The following is a 17,741-nucleotide window of genomic DNA, read 5'->3' on the forward strand; positions in this document are numbered from 1 at the left end:
CATTTGCAGCAACATGCATAGATCTAAAGATTATCATACTAAGTGAAGTAAATCAGAGAAAAATACCATATGATTTCATTTATATGTGGAATCTAAAAAAATGATCTGGACGAACTTATTTGCAAAACAAAACAGAATTTGAGCACAAGTTTATGGTTGCCAAAGGGGCAACATAGGGTGGGGGTGGAGGAAGGCTCTATCAGGAGTTTGTAATTAACATACACATATTAATATATATAAAACAGATCATCAACAGGGACCTAGCATGGGGAACTCTGCTCTCTAATAACCCATAGGAGGAAAGAATTTGTAGAAGAATGGATATATGTATATGTACAATCGCCTCCCCTTGCTCTATACCTGAAACTAATGCAACTATGTAAATCAACTGTATTACAAAATAAAATAAGAATTTTAAAAAATAATGGGCTTCATCCATAAAGTAAAATATAAATACATATTATGCAAGTAAATAAATAAAATTAACCTAGTGGGGGTGATGGAAATAGAAGCAATAGGCAAACACCCTGGTCAGGGTTGTTTCAGAGAAGAATTATCAAGGGATTCTAACAGTAATGAGACAGTTACAGAATTTCAAAATAACTCCACATGACACATTAATGTAAAAGGGAAATTTTTATCAACAGAGGAACATCCCAGATAACACCTTAACCAAAGGAACAGAATTAACTTCACTTGAAATGCATGAAGTGGACATCCTATTACTCCTGATAAGATTCACAGAGAATACACATCACAACTTTCCAAAAGGGCAGATTGTGAATTTCATTATTTGAGTTTCATTTGAGAGAAACTCAACTTGAGGGACATCTAACAAAATAAACAAGACTGTTCCAGATGAAAGTAGACTAAAGAGACAGGATGACTAAAAATTATGGATTGGATCCAGGTCTAGAAATAGGACACTGGTGTGAACTGGTGAAATTCTAGTCTTTTAAAAAGAGTATCAATATCTAAATGTTAATTCCTTATTATGATCATCATGTGATGCTTATGAAATATCCTACCGTTTGCTGTATCTGGGTGTTCAACCACAAAGATTTTAAGTCTTGAGAGTATTCCCAAAAATAAAGTGTAAGAATTTAACAATACTAGCAAATTACATGTATCTAAGGTGAAATCTACACAGTGAAGAATAAAGTCAATACACCTTTCCGGAAATAGAAGAAACATGATCGGCAGTGGAGGGTCCGCAGAGCAGGTTCCAGAGAGCAGGAGGAGCCACAGCCGAACAAAGAAATGTGCAGGCCAATCCTGTTTGCAGGAAGCACTTGGTATATAGAGCTGCGTTGGGAGGAGAAAGTCATGTTGAATTTTGAACGACCCATTAATGAAAGGGATAGTTAAAGGTTAATAAATTGCCTGAGTCCTAAGGATACATCATCCATTCCCTCAAACCTCCTGTTAGCTAGAAGATAAAAGCCTCTCCCCATCCAAAATTGTCAACAACAAAGCAGAATAGGAACGACACAATCATCCACCATCCAAAGTAAAAAGAAAAGCAGAGCACCAAGGATAAAAAATAGCCTCCTTCAACGTCCACAGACAAATGTTGCCAAAGAGAAGGGCAAAATTTAGCAAATCTTGAACAACCAAAAACCACCTGTTTTGATGAAGCAATTACACCTGTCAAGAATTCAACTCAGAAATGTTAGAAACCAGGGAAAAGATGAGAAAACAGAAGGAATTGAAAAGTATATAAATAAAGAATATATGATCATTCGGGTACCTAAAAGAAGTCTTTGATGTATAGAATCATTCTCTGAATAAGAATCAATTAAATGAGAAAGAGATGGCCTCTGCCTTCTCACTAAACTCTTTATGACAATGGAAGATGTGGTATATATATACAATGGAATACTACTCAGCCATAAAAAGAACAAAATAATGCCATTTGCAGCAACATGGATGGAACTAGAGACTCTTATCCTGAATGAAGTAAGCCAGAAAAAGAAAGACAAATACCATATGATATCACTTATGTCTGGAATGTAAAATATGGCACAAAGGAAACTTTCCACAGAAAATCATGGACTTGGAGAATAGACTTGTGGTTGCCAAGGAGGAAGGGGAGGAAGTGGGAGGGATGGGGAGCTTGGGGTAAACAGATGCAGAATGTTGCCTTCAGGATGGATTAGCAATGGGATCCTGCTGTGTAGCCCTGGGAACTCTGTCTAGTCACTTATGATGGAACACATAATGTGAGAAAAAGGAATGTATACATGTATGTGTAACTGGGTCAGCATGCTGTGCAGTAGAAAAAATATATATATAAAGAAAATTTTAAAAATTAAAAAAATTTAAAAAATAAATAAGTATGGACCACAAATTTACTCTTTTAAAAAATAAACTGGGAGAGCTAGGGCGACGATGGTGGAGTAGAAAAACCTTGAATTCACCTCCTCTCACAGGCACACCAATTACAACTACCTGCAGAACAACAAGGAGTGACAAACACTGGAACTTCCCAGTGAAGATATTCTACAACTAACTATGTAAAAAAGGAACCACAAGGAGACCTGTAGGAGGGGTAGAGTCACAAGATAGTCAAGTCCCATAACCTCCAGGCGGATGACCCACAAATAAGACAACAACAACAATTTCAGAGGTTCCCCCCAGTAAGTGAAACGCTTGAGGCGCACATTGGTCTCCCTCGCCCAGGAGTCCTGCATCAGGAAGATAAGCGCTGAGAACATCTGGCTTCGAAGGCCAGTGGGGCTTGGGGAGAATAAAGACTTCACTCTTAAAGGGTACATACCAAACCTCAAATGTTCAGGGAGTCAGGCAGAGGCACTCATTGGAGGGGACCCTGGGTCGGACCTACCGGCTGATCTTGGAGAGTGTCTTGGAGCGGCACGCTCCACTTCAGTGCACCATGAGGATACAGTGCACCATGAGTGCCCACTTCAGGGCACTCCTACTACAGCTGGACTGGTTCTGGGAAGCACTATTTTAGAATATTTCATTGAAATTACTGGCCACAGCATCCGACCCTACCTGGGTCCAACAGCCTATAAGTGCCAGTCCTGGGACACCTCAGGCCAAGCAACTAACTAGGCACAGACACAGACCCGCCCCCGAGAAGAGAGGCTGCCTTAAGACACCCTGAGCCCACAGCTTCCCCAACACAGTTCTACCCATAAGAGCCTAGGAAATAGGGCCACATGCCAATGCACAGGCATTAGCTCCAGAATCTCCTGGGCCCTGGTCCTCCCCTCCAGGGACCCTGCCCCAGGCCTAGACCCAGCTTCACCCACATGCAGGCTAATATCAACCCTAAGAAATAGTAGCCCCACAGCCTGAACACCTAACACCTGGAAGACAGATCCCGCCCTGGAACTAGCTAGGCCCCTGCACCACCTACCAGCAAGGATTCTCTTTGCTCAGAACCAGCCTTACACACAGAAGGCAGACACAAGCCACAGGAAACTGCAGCCCAGCAACCTGAAGATCCATCCCACACGCCAGCAGGCCAGATCATGCCTGGGCGCTGGATGGGCCCAGACCCTACCCATTTGCAGGCTCACAAAGCTTTAGGGCACCCTTGAACCTGCAGACAAATCAGGTACCAGGACCACCCACCAGCAATTTAACACTATCTCAGATCCCTGGCCCTGCAGCCAGATCCCGGAGCAGGCTCTGCCTGCCAGTAGGCCAGCACTAGCCCCAGGGCCCACCAGGTTCTGGAGTCAGACACTTTCTGACCCGGTCTCACCAACTCAAGGTAGGGCCTATCAACTAACCTGACCAGAGTCCAGCAACATCTACCAGACTGCCTACATTAGTCAGCCCAATGCAGTAAAAGCACCCACATAGCCCTAATGGTGGCAGTTTTGCAACATACATCTCTGCTTACTAAAAGGAGGTACACTGCTCAATGCATAGGGCATCTCCTTCAAAAGGCCACTTCTCTAAGATCAGAAAATACAACCGGTCTGCCAGATACATGATAATAAAACAAGCAAATTAGGCAAAATGAGAAAACAAAGGGGTATGTTCCATGACAGAACACAACAAAGTCCCAGAAGAATAATTAAGACAAGTAGAAATGAGCTCTCTATCTGATAAAGAGAACAAGGTAATGAGGATAAAGTTATCCAAATAACTAAGGAGACGATTGGACGAACAGAGTAAAATTAGTTCTTAACAAAGAGTTAGAAAACATAAAGAAGAACCAAAGAGAGGAATACAATAACTGAAAGCAAAACCCACCAGAAGGAATCAAGAGTAGGTTAGGTATACAGAGGCATGGGTCAGCCAAAGCAAAGACAGACTAATGGAAATCATTGGAGCTGAACCGGAAAATGCCAAAGGAATAAAGGAACAAGGACAATTTAAGAGTCGTCTGAAACAGCATCATGTACATTAAACATTCACATTATTGGGGTCTCAGAAAGTGAAGTCAAAGAAATAGAGGAGATATTTAAGGACATAACAGCTGAAAACTTACCTAACCCTGGAAAGGAAACGGATATGCAGGTCCAAGAAGCACAAACAGGATCAACCCAAAGAGGACCATGGCAAGACATACGACCCCGCAACCCCACTCCTGGGTGTATATCCGGACAAAAACTCTTACTTTAAAAAGACACATGCACCTGCATGTTCATTGCAGCACTATTCACAACAGCCAAGACATGGAATCAACGCAAATGTCCACTGATAGAGGATTGGATCAGGAAGATGTGGTATCTATACACAATGGAATACTACTTGGCCATAAAAAAGAACAAAATAATGCCATGTGCAGTAACATGGATGGAACTAGAGACTCTCATCCTGAGTGAAGTAAGCCAGAAAGAGAAAGACAAATACGGTATGATATCACGGTATGATATCACTTATATCTGCAATCTAATATACACACAAAGGAACCTTTCCACAGAAGAGAAAATCATGGACTTGGAGAATAGACTTGTGGTTGCCTGGGGGGAGGGGAAGGGAGTGGGAGGGACTGGGACTTGGGGTTAATAGATGCAGAATGTTGCCTTCAGGATGGATTAGCAATGGGATTCTGCTGTGTAGCACTGGGAACTCTGTCTAGTCACTTATGATGGAACACGTAATGTGAGAAAAAGAATGTATACATGTATGTGTAACTGGGTCAGCATGCTGTACAGTAGAAATATAGACATATTGTAAATTAAATGACATATTGTAGTTGAAATGGCCAAAAAAATATCAAGATGAAGGAGAGTATTAAAAGCAGCAAGGGAAAAGAAAGTTATGTATAAGGGAATTCCCATAAGGCTATGAGCTAACTTTTCAGTGAGACTCTTCAGGCTAGAAGGTCATTATGAAAGGAAAAAACATCAAGAATATACTAACTAGCAAGGCTTTCATAAGGATTTTTTGGAGAGAAAAAGTTTTACAGATAAGCATCAAGTAAAAGATTCACTGCCAAAACAGCTTTACAAGAAATGTCAGAGGGACTTCCCTAAGTGAAAAGAAAAGGCCATAACTGGAATTATGAAAATTATAAAAGATCAAACCTCACTGGTAAAGGCAAATATAAAGATAGCAAATCAACTACATATGAAACTAATAGGAAGATAAAACACAAAGTAGTAAAATTATCTATATCTACACTATGTAGTTTAGGAATACAGAAAACAAAAATAAGGAGGCTCTCATATCAAAAACATTAAAGATAGGGGGTGTGGGAGAGCACAGGGTTCTTAAAATGCACTGAAACTTAAGACATCTGCAAATTAAAATAATTATATGTATATACACACACACATATATATGTACATTGTTGTACAGAAACCTCATAACCACAAACCAAAGATCTGTAATAGATACACACACACACACAAAGAAAGGGACTCAGTCCTAACACTACATACAGTAATCAAATCACAAGGGATGAGCGCCAAAGAAAGGAATAAAAGAACAAAAACAGCCCCAAAACAGTCTGAAAAATGGCAGTAAGTACACCCATTATTAAAATTACTTTACATATAAGTGAACTAAATGCTCCCACAAAAATACAGAGTGGCTGAATAAAGGACAAGATCCACGTACATGCTGCCTGCAAAAGTCTCACTTCAGATCTAAACATATACACAAAGACTGAAAGAGAGAGTATGAAAAGATGTTTCTCGGCGATAAAAATGAAAAGAAAACTGGAACAGCAGTATTTATATTGGCAAAACAGACTTTCAATGGATTAAACTGTTGCATTTGGAGTGGATGGGCAATGGGATCCTGCTGTACAGCAGAGGGAACTGCATCCAATCACTTGTGATGGAACATGATGGAGGATAATGTGGGAAGAAGAATGTGTGTATACATACCTGAGTCTCTTTGCTGTAGAGTAGAGATTGGCAGAACATTGCAAATCAACTAAGACAAAAACATTTATTACTCTGAAAAATAAATAAAAGTATAGGCACCTTGTTTTCTTAGACACAGTGTTATTGTACCAAAAAAGTGGAGTCAAGACCTAAATTAAGATCAGATGCTGGAGTTCCCGTCATGGCGCAGTGGTTAACGAATCCGACTAGGAACCATGAGGTTGCAGGTTCAGTCCCTGACCTTGCTCAGTGGGCTAATGATCCGGCATTGCCATGAGCTGTGGTGTAGGTTGCAGATGCAGCTCAGATGCTGCGTTGCTGTGGCTCTGGCGTAGGCCGGTGGCTACAGCTCCGTTTGGACCCCTAGCTTGGGAACCTCCATATGCCGCGGGAGTGGCCCAAAGAAATAGCAAAAAGACAAAAAAAAAATCAGATGTTATAAAAAACTTTTAGAGGCAAACATAGGCAGAAGAGTCTTTTATATAAATTGCAGCAGTATCTTTTTTGATTTCACCTCCCAGAGTAATGAAAATAAAAACAAAAATAAACAAGCAAGACTTTATTAATCTTAAAATCTTTTGTACAGCAAAGGAAACATAAACAAAATGAAAAGGCAACCCATATCATGGGAGAAAATATTTGCAAACAAAGCAACTGATAAGGGATTGGTTTCCAAAATATGCACAGTATCAAAAAAACTAACAACCCGATCAAATAATGTGCGGAAGACCTAAACAGACATTTCTCCAAAGAAGATATACAGTTGGCCAAAAGCTCACATGAAAAGATGATCAACACTGCTAATTATTAGAAAAATTTCAATCAAAAGGTATCTGCTTACACCAGGCAAAATGGCCATCATCAAAAAGTCTACAAACAATAAATGCTGGAGAGGGTGTGGAGAAAAGAAAACCCTCCTACACTGTTGGGAATGTAAACTGGTACAAACACGGTGGAGAACAATATGGAGCATCCTTAAAAACTAAAAATAGAACCACCAGAGTTCCCGTGGTGGCGCAGTGGTTAACAAATCTGACTAGGAACCATGAGGTTGCGGGTTCGGTCCCTGCCCTTGCTCAGTGGGTTAACGATCCAGCGTTGCTGTGAGCAGTGGTGTAGGTCGCAGATGCAGCTCGAATCTGGCATTGCTGTGGCTCTGGAGTAGGCCGGCAGCTACAGCTCTGATTCGACCCCTAGCCTGGGAACGTCCATATGCCATGGGAGTGGCCCAAGAAATAGCAAAAAGGCAAAAAAAAAAAAAAGAAAGAAAAAAAAGAACTACCATATGATCCAGCAACCCCACTCCTGGGTATGTATCCATAGAAAATCATGATTTGAAAAGATACATGTACCCCAGTGTTCATTGTAGCATTATTTGCAGTAGCTAAGGAACAGAAGCAACCCAAATGTGTCTCCCAACAGAGGAATGGATAAAGAATTGATATATATATATGGACAATGGAATATTACTCAGCCATACAAAATAATGAAATAATGTCATTTGCAGCAACATGGATGGACCTAAAGATTATCTTACACTAAGCAAGTTAGAGAAAGATACATGTCATAGGATATCATTTATATGTGGAATCTAAAAAATGATACATATGAACTTAGTTACAAAACGGAAACAAACTCACAGACTTAGAAAATAAATTTATGATTAACAAAGGGGACAAGTGAAGGGATAAATTAGGAGTCTGGGATTAACCAATACGCACGGCTATGTGTAAAATAGATAATCAAGAAGGATCTAGTGCATAGCACAGGAGACTCTACTTAACATTCTGTAATAACCTAGATAGGAAAATAATTAGGAAAGAAATGGATATACATATATGTATAACTGAATCATTTTGCTGTACACCTGAAACTAACACAACATTATAAGTTGACTATATTACAAAATAAATTTAAAAATTTTTTTAAATTAAATGTATAGAAATATCAAGTCAACTATATTGTAGAACAGGTATTCACAGTTTTGTAGATCAAGTATCCTTCTAAGTCAAACAAACTCATAGAAAAAGAGAACAGATTTGTGGCATCAGACACAAGGTATCTGGGGAGGGGAATGGGATGAAGGTAGCTCTGGATACACAATCCCAGTTATAAGATAAATAAGTATTAGGAATGCAATATGCAGCATGATAATTAACTCTGCTTTATTTTATATATGACAGAACTTAATCAAACTTAAGCATTCTAATCTCACAGAGAAATTGTTTTCTATTTTTTAACTTTGTGTCTAAATGGAGCGATAGCTCTTCACTAAACCTACTATGATAAGCACTTAATGGTGTATGTCAATCAAATGATTAGGCCGTACACCTTACATTTACACAGCATTGTGTATCGCTTATATCTCAATAAGGCTGGAGGAAAAAACAGCTAAGCCAGCGATAAACAAAATTCAGTCATGGGTCCTATCTTTCCCTCATTACCGTCTTTCCAAAATTTTAAATGGGAGATCCAGATGCCATTTACATCACCTTGGATAAGCCAGTGCCAAGTATTTATCAAGATCTTCTGGTATCCTCTGAACAAGAAATCTTTGCGATAAATTATGAAGAGATGTAATGACATCTCTTGAATTTCTTATGATATAAATTACCTAAAGCAAAAAAGGAATTTATGAATGAATATGCAATGTAGACGCTTATCTCTGTCTGGTCATCTCAATGTGGCACCTTCCCTCCTATCCCAGACTCACTGCCTATCTGTTCAAAGTTGCGATTACAAAACATACTCATCTTCATTCTGCATCTATTACCCTTTCAGTGCGAGCTCTCCTCCCTCCTACACCAGGTCCCTCACTCTTTTTCAGTTTTGTTTTAAATTTAATTTTACTGGAATATAGTTGTCTTCAATGTTGTATTAGTGTCAGGTGCACAGCAAAGTGAATCAGACATACATATAAATATATCCATTCTTTTTTCAAAACTAGGTTACTACAAACTCTTGAGTAGATTTTCCTGTGCTATATAGTAGGTTCTAGTTAATCATCTTTTATACATGGTAGTATGTATGTGTTATTCCATGATCCAGCCATCCCACTCCTAGGCATCTATCCATAGAAAACCATATTTCAAAAAATACGTGCACCCCACTAGTCACTGCAGCACTATTTACAATAGCCAAGACATGGAAGCAACCTGAATTTCCATTGACAGAGGAATTGATAAAAAAGAAGATATATATATCTTGGAATACCATTATTATCAATGGAATATTATTCAGCCATAAAAAGAATGAAATAATGCCATTTGCAGCAACATGGATGGATCTAGAGATTATCACAATGAATAAAGTCAGTGAAAGACAAATACCATATGATATCAGTTACATGTGAAATCTAATAAAAATGACACAATTCCTTTACTCTTTTTTATTATTATTATTTCATTTTACTTTATTACTCAAGTGAATTTATCACATCTGTGGTTGTATAATGATCATCACAATCTAATTTCACAGGATTTTCACCCCCCAGCCCAAGAATTCCTTTATGCTTAAGAATGGTAAACGGATGCTATCCATGGACAAATTTAATTAATAATGGCTGCCATGTCTCATTACATTAGGAAAAAATCAGAGGTGCCCTCTGGTTTCACAAGAAATGTGTTGTCAATGGTTAATTATAGTTGTCATCGATGTGGGAGCTGGAAACAGTGGCATTTTCATATCATGCATTGGGGATACTTCCTTAGATTTACAATTTTGTCAAATGATAGAACATCCTCTGAGAGCCGTTGAAATACCAGTGTCAACTCACCTTGGCATCAGAGGTGAAGTACAATCTGAGAAGAGGTAACATTATGAGATGTGGTTCATCGTGGTCCCTCCGGACTTTCTGCCAGGATGTAGGCTCTGTCCATGGGGACCCAATTGGGGATGTAGGGACCCGGTTAGGTTCCCCCATAGTATTGGTCAAACTGACACTCTCCATCATCCTGTGTGTTCCTGGTTGTGAAACAAAGGGAACCATCATATTTTTACTATGTCACATCAACATTGTAAAGATGTTTCCTGGGTTGAGTGCCTGGAGTTTGTTCATCTTAGGTGGTCCATGATAATCTTGGCTTTCAATTCTGTAATACCTGTTCTTTGCCCTCTTCTCACTGTACACTCTACCTCCAAAATGGCAGTTTTAGCCTAAAATGACACTTAAAAATTGAAGAATCCATCACCTCTATCTCCAGGCCAGGCACTCCTTGTCCTTTGGTTTTCTAAGTTCACCTGATTCCTTCGTTCTCAGAATGTTTTCATTAAGAAGCCCCACAACCCATCTCTAATGCACTTCGGCTTCCCTCACCCTTGCTCCTCCTTCTGTCATCTTTATTGCAGTCAATAAACACTGCTTTTATCATGTTAACGTGGGAATTAACTTCACCTTCTCTCAACCCTGACTTCCATCCACACGCAATTATTGTCCAAGGCTTACAGATTACAAACCCTATACATGTTCCAAATCAGTCACCTTCTCCTGTTTCATCTATCCCTTCATTTCTATCCTTTTTTTTGTCTTTTTAGGGCTGCACCTGTGGCATATGGAGGTTCCCAGGCTGGGGGTCTAATCGGAGCTGTTGCTGCCGGCCTACGCCAGAGCCACAGCAATGCCAGATTCGAGCTGCATCTGCGACCTACACCACTGCTCATGGCAACAATGGATCCTTAACCCACTGAGTGAGGCCAGGGATCGAACCTGCCACCTCAAGGTTCCTAGTTGGATTCATTTCCACTGAACCATGACAGGAATTCCAATATTAGAATAATTAATATGGTCCAGGTTCTGTCTTCGAAGTTCTGATTTTTCTTTATTATAGTTGATCCTTATAGTGTTGTGCCAATTTCTGCTGTACAGCAATATATATATACATACATTCTTCTTCTTGTATTATCTTCCATCATGATCTATCCCAAGAGACTGGATGTATTTCCCTGTGCTGTACCCTGGACCTCATTGCTCATCCATCCTAAATGTCAGAGTTTGCATCCACCAACCGCAAACTCCCCGTCCATCCCACTCCCTCCCCCTCCACCTTGGCAACCATAAGTCTGTTCTGATTTTCAAAGCAGGAGAAATTATTATTTTTATTTATGCATTCGATGGGAACCACACCTACTTTTGTTGATTTGATTATTATATTCGATCACACTTGTATTCCAGGTACTGAAGCCTGCTATCAATCTTTAGCATCAGGTATTTAAAGCAATTGTGTCCCAAAAGGCATATCAGAAATTAATACATAAGAAATATTATAGTCATTTTTAATTTTGATTTAACTGATTATTGTAGTATTGAACAATGGCCATTATATAAATTTAAATGTCAGTCTTTCATTTGAGGACATTTTCTTGAGTTTTCATTTTGTCTTACTTACTTGAAGAAAATTTTTATAATTTAAAAGTATTTTGTATTGTTAGTACAATCATCAGAAATGCTTAACTTTCCAGAGTTTAGGAAAATATAACTTTCCTCTTACCCTAGTTTTTTATTGAAGTTTATTGCTAGGGCACTAACTCACTTCACATGAGAATTGATTTGACAAGGCATATAAAGCTCAAATTCCCTTGAAAATGAACTGACCAGATAATCTTGACCCAGCCCTATTTCAGCAAAGTTTCCAGAACTGCTAGCTCTAAGTCCTGAACTTGAATGAAAAAAATTCCTTTTAATCATCCACAGAAGAAGGCTAAATAGCCCCGTGACCAATGCCAACAAAATACATCTTCTGCAGCTCCAGAAGCACAGGTCTTACTCGAGAGGGGAGGTAAGGCAGGTGGAGCTTGAGAGAAAAAGACTTGGACTGAACTGGAAAAGTCTTGAAAGCGTAACTGGGTCACCGTGCTGTACAGTAGGAAAAAAATAATAATGTATTGGGGAAATTAAAATATATATATATATATATATATATATATATATATATATATATATATATATAAAATTAAATGAATGTTACATCCATACCAGTATAGAGGGTTGTGTGTAACTGGACAAAGGACAAGGAAGACCATCCAGGAGAGGATATACAGTGTATTCCAGAGAAAAAAAACTAGAACCTCTCAGAGAGACTCCCTTGGGTCAGTGATTCCCTGTCACTTGATGGGAACCTCACTGACTTGCCCTCCCCCCACCTCCAAGACCCCATAGGAGGACGTGTCTGGGGCAGCAAGAGGAAATCCTGATCAAAATAGCTGAGTGCCACCTCACATAAAAAGGCATCCTGGGACTTGTGGCTTCACTCTGTTATACAGACAGCTACAAAGAACACTGCCCCCATCACCCAATTTTACAATGCAAAAGAGCAGGGCTGACTTCAAATTCCATGCTTTTTGGATCCCATCAGAAAGCTAAGGTTGCAGAGTCAACAACAAACCCAAACTCTAAGGAGAGAGAAAGGAAGGGCGATAGGGGATGTGAACACGCCCTTGAGTCAACCCAAGTGTGCTGATACCTTGGTAGAAGAGCTTGCTAGCATGGGCTGCCCAACCAGCGAAGGTGGAGGGCAGGCTGGTGGAATCGTGTGAAAACCCTGGGGGCTGCAGACATTAATGGGGTCTGCACTCAGGTTCAGGTTCGTTCTCCACAAATCCCACCAGATACCCTCAGGAAAGATCCAAGAGCACACTAAAAAGCATCCATTGTGGTGCAGCCTAGGAAGCAGGAGCAGCACTCATGTAGGGGAGTCTTCTGGATCAAGACATAATATTGGAAGACACAGGTATACAGAAATGGATGGAGAACTCACAGCTGCCACTCATTCAGAGGATTCCTCACCAGCTCCTACCTCCTTCCAGAATGGCAGTTATTAAAGTGGGCAAGACTGAAGAGGGGATTTCGGCTGCTGGCAGCATCTTCTTAGGTACAGCTTTCCCATCCTTGCCACCTATGGCCAGTGGACAGAAAGTAGTAGCTGCACCTGTGCTCAGGTGAGAAAAAGATATGGACTGAACTGGAAAAGCCTTAAAAGTGTAGCTGGGTCACCATGCTGTACAGTAGGAAAAAAATAATGTGTTGGGGAAAAAATATATATACATATAAAATTAAATGAATGTTACATCCATACCAGTATAGAGGGTTGTATGTAACTGGGCAAAGGACAAGGACTTATCTAATGAGACAGTCATTCTCTGTCATCTTTCTTTGAACCATCATGATCCATTTTTTTCACAGGAAAATCATCTCCTTCTCCTTTATCTCCATGAAGGAATCAAGTTTTTATCTTGGGGTGGGGGAAACACTGCTAGCCTAGGGACATTGGTGAAAATTCACTGTTCACACAAAAACTGAAGGAATGCATTACCGGCAGAATCATTAAAGAAAAAAACTGATGATATCTGCTAAAAAGGGTAAGGCAGACTTTATTCATGATCATCGTATTAGGCAAAGGGACCACAGCAATGGAATTCTGCCAGGGGGAAGAGATACCAAGCTGAACTCTGCATACAGCATGGGTGAGTGGAGAGTTATACCCAAGGAGCTGGGTGGGAGTCAGTGGGTGGAAATTACTAACAGGAAATACCCTGTGTGTGGGGGGGTTCTGCCTCAATGAACCTACTAAGATTCTCCCTGAAGACAGGCCAAGATGAGACATTCCCTGGGGGGGGGGGGATGGTGGAGGAGGCGGCACCTGATCAGGTGTTGAGGGTGGTGATATCTCCAGAGTGGGGGGGGGGGTGGTTCTGACTGCAGGGGCCTTGCTAAAACTGGATTTTGTAAGGAAGTTCACAGATGGCCTAGGAGAAGGTTCAGGAGCCTGACTAAAGAAATGCTTGACTTGACCAACCTGTCAGTTCCCGTGTTTTCAAGGAAAGAAGAAATATTACTCTCTCTTCTGAACAACATAAATCCATTTTCTCATTACTTGCCTTCTATTCATTAAGGTTCAGCTGAACCATCTGATGGGAATTGGTAGAAGAAATTATCTGTTGGATTGTCTCAGTACTCAGCTATTTGATGAGTGGAGTTTCTATGAAAATGAAAGGTTAATAGTTAGAAATCCAGCTGGGTCAAGAAGGTAACGGGTTGAGCTTTTTAGACTCTACCTGGAAGCATTTTTAGGTGATGGGGTAGGGATGGCCATGGCCACCTAAGGCATTTTCCTGGTTTGCTGTTACAATGTCTCTGATGAAGGCATCGGATGTTCCAGTGAAATTTGAGTAGGCTGTAGAGCAGGCAGCATGATGTTTGCTCATAGTTGACCTGTCATGGTACTGTTTTAGGATTATATGAAGTCGTTCAGCTTGCAGAACTCCAAGAAAAGAATTTCTTTTCTCATGATTCCTAGGCAGACAGGGGGAAAACATAGAGACATTAATTTGGGGAGCTACAGCCATATATTGAAGGAACTAGAAGAATTCAGAATTTGGTAAGGAATGGCAAAATGTGCCAGACAGAACTCACAAGGATACAGTTTTCCATTTAAAAAATTCTATCATCACCCCCATTTCTATTGAAGATAGTCAAAGCAACTCTAATGTGTGTGAAAAAGGGGTCTGGCCTCATACATTGGGGCCTGATTATTTACATTAGTACAGAAAAAATAGTGATTTAAGCTCTTTTCGGAGCTTGCTTTGCTTTTCATAAGGAATCACAAATTGGATTTTTAAAAGCCTCTCAACACCAGGAAGCCAAGCCAAAAAAATGGCCACCAGATTTTGGCTGTAGATTTGGGTGGATTTCTTTCTTCTTGATGCTCACAGGTATTCTGAGGTTCCTGTGTTTGCTGGGAACTGACCTTCCTTTCTTACCTGTAAAGCAGGAATGTCTGTAATCCAGGTACAAGCTGGTTTTTATAAGCAGAGCTTTATATGCATTGGCTCCTTAAAGTCCACCTTAACGTTACCTGGTCACATCTAATTTAGTGCATATTATCCTCAAATATGACATTCTAGTCAAAGCCTTGGTACTTTAATCAATGTTGGCAGTTGTAACCTCTTCCAAGAAGAACAGATTTTTACTGAACTTATACAAATAACTGTGGTGCCATGAAAACTGGAATACTTAGTAAGAGTTTCCAAATTCTGGAGGCGTAAGGTAGAGAAAAAAGATACATGGGCCTCAGTTCTGTTATGAAGGAATAACTTACCATGTTGCTCTAATTTAAAAGGAAAGATAAAAAGGTTTCCTTAAATGTAGCAATCAGAACTTTAAAGAACCAGCATTTTTTTGAACAAAAATTCATTAAAGATTATCACTGTTCTCATTGGTTCATTCAGTCGCACGTAATTAATTCTTGTCTACTTGATCTGTGTTAGCCAGTCCCTGTCAGCTTCTTCATTAGTTCTGGAAATTCTTATGGAGTCCAGCAGCCTAGGCTCAAAGTTAATCAAGTGATGCCATTGGGAAGCGTTCTTACTTTCAGAGAAGAAACAGTAACAATCTGTGAATGACAAAAGACTCACAATGTCCATGGTTAAATAGATTACAAGAGTTTATTTGATAAGGAAATTTACTCATTTCTGTGGTATTTTAGCAGTGTAACCAAAGATGGAATTGGTAGCTGTTTTATACTTTCTGGAATATTAGTAATATACAAACACACATGTATAACCTAAGAAGGTTAATCACTTTACTTGACAATGCATTCCTCAGAGTTTAACAGTGAATAAAACTGATTATTTTAACCTCTCTTTTACAAGGTGAAAAACAGATACTTCGAGGTTTTGTTGGAATTTACGATTTGCCTAGCGTCATCCATGCATTCAAATCCTTTCCAAATTACACCCACAGAAAACAAACTGCCTCTGTGCAGCGACACATCCGCTCACAACGCTGACATTAGGTATCCAGCAGCATTTTGAGATCAGTGGTTGTCAAACAGTTTACTTTCTGTCCCCAAGGACATGTGGGGACATGTCTGGAGACCATTTTAGCTGTCACAACTGAGGTAAGGGTGCTTATGCCAGAATCTACGGGGTAGGAGGCAGGGTTGCTAATGAAGATCCTCGTGCAAAGTACATCCTTTTGCAACAAATATTGACCTGGTCTCTAGTGTCAATACTGCCAATATGCAGAAACCCTGACCTAGATTCCACACTTAAAAACTAAAAACCTCTTCCAAACACATTTCCAGGCTTCTCTTCCAAGCCTGAAACCAGCTCAGGAATATACACTACCCAGGGTTTTTTTTGTCAGTGAGAATGCCTTGGTCTGAATGAACCAGAATGTCTAGAAGTCAAGGAATGGGGATTTCCATAAAGACCACCTCCATTGGCTAGGACTGGACTCCAAAGCACTGAGAACAGTTCCTGATACAGAAATTACTCAACAGGGTCAGGGCCTGGATTCCTCAGTGCAGATCATGGCAGCATTTTCCCTTCAACCTGGCTTAAACCTGGCTGCAACCTGGGAACATCCACTGGCACTGATGCCCTACTCAAGCGTGGAGTCAGTCCATATGCAACACAAATATGCCGAGACCAGCTGAGCAGGATGGGGCTGAAGAACGGGTGCTGTGAAACCTAAGGAAAAAAGTTAGCATAAAACAAGACACAGAGACATCTATCTTAAGTAAAGGTGGGAACCAGGGGACTCAAGGTCTCAGGGACCAAGAGCCCTGCCTCAAGAAACCACACTGCTTTTATTGCGTTCTTTAGGATTATGTCACGTGAGAAGGGGGTTGTAGGTGCAGGATATAGGTTTTTTTTTAAGTTATTTTAAAAGTCACACAGCCGGTTGCTGATTAAGCTTTTACCCTGACCTTTAGGCATTTAACAATCATTAGCATATGAGGAAGCGTGGCCTCAGCTACCTATGCATAGCATCTAGAGACTCACCATTGTTCTTCTGCACAGCTAGCCTATTTGCAGCAACCTGGTGTGCCTAGGTTTGCACCTTGGTTCTTCCTTGCTAATGCATATCCAGCTAACGACCCCTCATAAACCCCTTGGGGCTATGGTCTCCTCTTTTATTCTTAAGAGGACATATGGTGCTGTGGAAACAGCGTCCCAATCTGCACAGGTCCAGTGTGCCTAGACCAATGCATTAAGTCCTCATTCAGCTGACCACAGGAATAATTTATGCCTTTAGGTCTTTGTTCTTAAGCTTGAGTCATTCACTGTCACTGCGTCTGTTTTTCAAGCAGGAGGATGGGGTAAAGTAAAGCAGGACAAGATAGAGTTTTCAGCAAAGAGGCTAAGAAAATATTGTAGAAACTTATCTTACGACACAAATACTCTGTGGAAGAGCTCTAGGTGGCAAAAAAAAAAAAAAAAAAAGGCAGGCTAATCTCAGATACATGGTTTGGCAAGCTTCCCCTAAGGACAAAGTGGGACTTCTGGGGTTTTGAAAATGTACCTTTTTTTCCCCTGCTGTCATTCTTTTCTTTTTCAGTTGCACCCGTGGCATATGGAATTTCCTAGGACCAGGATCAAGTAGGAGCTTCAGCTGCAACCTATGCCACAGCTGTGGTAATT

Source organism: Phacochoerus africanus, chromosome 8 (assembly GCF_016906955.1).
Source record: "Phacochoerus africanus isolate WHEZ1 chromosome 8, ROS_Pafr_v1, whole genome shotgun sequence".
Lineage (NCBI taxonomy): Eukaryota > Metazoa > Chordata > Mammalia > Artiodactyla > Suidae > Phacochoerus > Phacochoerus africanus.